This window comes from Pseudophryne corroboree, chromosome 2 (assembly GCF_028390025.1).
Source record: "Pseudophryne corroboree isolate aPseCor3 chromosome 2, aPseCor3.hap2, whole genome shotgun sequence".
NCBI lineage: Eukaryota > Metazoa > Chordata > Amphibia > Anura > Myobatrachidae > Pseudophryne > Pseudophryne corroboree.
Window position 1 is genome coordinate 238,074,958 of NC_086445.1, and position 3,887 is coordinate 238,078,844.

A 3,887-nucleotide genomic window follows, 5' to 3' on the forward strand; every position below is an offset into this window, starting at 1 on the left:
TTCAACAAAGAAACATGAAATGTCCTGGGTATTTTCAAGAAGGATGGTAACTGTAACCTGTAGGCAACAGGATTGATGACTTGTTCAATCTTGAAGGGTCCGATGTAGCGAGGTGCAAATTTCATGCTGGGAACTCTCAACCTCAAATTCTTCGTGGACAGCCACACACGATCACCCACCTTGAGAGCAGGAACCGCTCTACGCTTTCTATCGGCAAACTTCTTATACCTGAATGAGGCTTTAAGCAGGGCTGCGCGGACGTTCCTCCAGTTATTTGAAAACTGACGCAAGGTGACATCCACTGCTGGAACAGAAGTTGCGGGAAGCGGTTGGAATTCTGGGACTTTAGGGTGGAATCCATAATTAATGAAGAATGGTGTAGAAGAAGATGAGGAATGGTATTGATTGTTGTGGCTGAACTCGGCCCAAGGAAGGAGTTGAACCCAGTCATCTTGAGAGGAAGACACATATATACGGAGGAAGGCCTCCAAGTCCTGATTCACCCTCTCGGTTTGACCATTGGTCTGAGGATGGTAAGCCGTGGAAAACTTTAACTTGACTTGGAGGGCTTGACACAAACTTCGCCAAAATTTGGCTACAAATTGTACTCCACGATCCGAGATGATCTCTTCAGGAAGACCGTGAAGTCGGAAGATCTCTTGTATAAACACTTGAGCCAACTTGGAAGCTGACGGAAGACCGGTGAGAGGGATGAAATGTGCCATCTTGGTGAACCGGTCAACTACCACCCAGATGGTATTAAACTTGTTGCAGATAGGTAGTTCGGAAACAAAGTCCATCGACAAATGGGTCCAAGGTCGACGGGGAACAGATAATGGAACCAGTTGCCCCGCAGGCGACTGGCGGGAGACTTTGTGTTGGGCACACTTTGGGCAGGAGGCAATAAATTCCATAACGTCCTTCAGAGTTGGCCACCAGTAGGACCTAGAAATAAATTCAAGGGTTTTCTGAATGCCTGTATGTCCAGCAAAACGGGAAGCATGGGCCCAATGCATGAGCTTCTTCCTTAGAACTGGCTTAACAAAACTTTTCCCTGGTGGAGGCGTAGAGTCCATCCCTACCGTGGAGAATGCCAACGGATTAATAATAGGATGCTTGTCTGCAGACTCGGACTCATTTTCTTGCTCCCATGAGCGGGAAAGGGCATCGGCCTTACGATTCTGAGAACCCGGACAGAACTGGAGTTTAAAGTCAAACCTAGAGAAGAAAAGTGCCCATCTGGCCTGACGAGGATTCAGACATTGTGCGCCTTTGAGATATAAAAGATTTTTGTGGTCGGTAAGAATGGTGATTGAGTGGGAAGCTCCCTCCAACAGGTATCTCCACTCCTCCAGAGCGAGCTTGATGGCTAGCAACTCCTGATCGCCAATGGCATAGTTGCGCTCAGCTGGGGAGAACTTCCGGGAGAAGAAACTGCAAGGATGTAGATGTCCATCTTTGGCCCTCTGGGATAACACTGCTCCTACTCCAACGGAGGAGGCATCTACCTCTAAGATAAAAGGAGTCGGTGTCGGGCTGTTTCAGAACTGGTGCAGAGATGAACCGTTGCTTCAGAAGGTGAAAGGCCTGTGTAGCTTCCTCGGACCACTTGGACGGATTAGCACCTTTCTTGGTTAATGCAGTGATAGGCGCCACAATGGTGGAAAAGTCTTGTATAAATTTTCTATAATAATTGGCGAACCCTAAGAACCTCTGGACCCCTTTGAGGCTTAAGGGTATAGGCCAATTCTGGATTGCTTGGAGTTTCTCAGGATCCATCTCTAGTCCGGAACCGGACACAATGTAACCTAGAAACGGAATGGTTTTAACTTCAAACACACACTTCTCCAATTTACAATAGAGGTGATTGACACGGAGACGGGAAAGAACCTCTTTTACCCAGAAACGATGATCTTCGAGATTATTAGCAAAGATGAGGATGTCGTCTAGATAAACCACGACATGGCGGTACAAGATGTCCCTGAAAATCTCATTCACGAAGTGCTGGAAGACTGCTGGAGCATTGCTCAATCCGAAGGGCATGACGAGGTACTCATGTCCGTCACGGGTGTTAAAGGCGGTCTTCCACTCGTCACCCTCACGGATTCGGATGAGATTGTAGGCACCCCTCAAGTCCAGCTTTGTGAAAATAGTTGCACCACTAACTCTATCAAAGAGCTCGGTAATCAGGGGTAAAGGGTATCTGTTCTTGACGGTAATGTCGTTCAGACCTCTGTAGTCGATGCACGGACGCAGACCACCGTCTTTCTTCTTAACGAAGAAGAAGCCTGCGCCGGCTGGAGAAGAAGATGGTCGGATGAAACCCTTCGCCAGGTTCTCTTTGATGTACTCTTCCATGGAGTGTGTCTCAGGCAGAGACGACGGATAAGTTCGGCCTCGCGGTGGAACCTTCCCTGGAATGAGGTCGATTGGGCAGTCCCATTCTCTATGAGGAGGAAGGATATCAGCAGAGGCTTTACTGAACACGTCCGTGAAGTCTTGATATGGAGGAGGCGGAACATCAGATGACCTGGGGAAGGAAGAACAAACAGGAAGAACTTTGGCTAAACAAGTCTCAGCACAGGAGGGACCCCATGCCAGTATTTGCGTAGTCGTCCAGTCAATTGATGGGTTGTGGAGACGGAGCCATGGAAGGCCTAAAACCACTGGATGTGTGGCTCTTGGAATCACTAAAAAAGAAATATACTCAGAATGATGAACTCCCACTCTCAGACGAACTGGAAGAGTCCTTAAGGAAATGACTGCGTCAAAAATCTTGCTGCCATCCACGGCAGTCAAAGAGATGGACGAGGACAGTCTCTCGGTGGGTAGGGACCACCGTTTAACATAAGCTTCGGTTATGAAATTCCCAGCTGCTCCGGAATCAAGGAGGGCAATGACGTTCCTGTAACGTTGAGCAATTTGGAGCGACACTGGGAGGTTACAGTCATGAGGAGATCATTACTCCTAGCCGGCCCTCTCCTTGGCGAGCTAGGATCTGGAGTTTCCCGGACGTTTGGGACAGGCATTGATAGTGTGCGACGGAGCTGCACAGTAGAGACAGAGAGACTCAGAGAGACGTCTTCGGCGCTCAGCGGGAGATAGACGAGAACGACTAATTTGCATAGGCTCATCCTTGGATGGAGATGGTTGACGAGGAGGAGGAGCAGAAGATTTAGGAGTAGATGATCTTCCTCGCTCAGTTGCTCTCTCTCTGAAACGTAGATCAACCTTCGTGCAAAGAGAAATTAGCTCATCCAACTTAGAGGGCAAGTCTCTGGTAGCTAACTCATCCTTGATGCGTTCTGATAAGCCATGCCAGAATGCAGCATACAGGGCCTCGTCGTTCCATGCCAGTTCGGATGCCAGGATTTTAAACTGTATAAGATACTGTCCCACAGTACGTGTTCCCTGGCGTAAACGGAGAATCTCAGATGAAGCAGATGTTATCCGGCCTGGCTCGTCGAAGATGTGCCTGAATGTAGCTACAAAGTCAGTATAGGAGGATAGCAGGGGATCAGACTTCTCCCATAAAGGTGATGCCCAGTCAAGGGCTGAGCCACTGAGAAGGGAGATGATATAGGCAATTTTGGTACGGTCACTGAAGAAATTGCCAGGTAGAAGCTCAAAGTGTATTTCACATTGATTGAGAAATCCCCTGCAGAACCTTGGAGATCCATCAAATTTTGCTGGCGTTGGAAGATGAAGATGTGGACTGGAAATGGGTAAGGTGGGTGGGGTTACAGCTGGTGTCACTGTAGTGGACGCACCGGACGTGCCAGGTCCACGGAGGGTCGTTTGAATCCCATCCAGCCGTGTAGAGAGATCCTGGAGACAGCGGATGATGTGGCCCTGTGCAGCCTCCTGATGTTCAAGTCGGGCTGCCA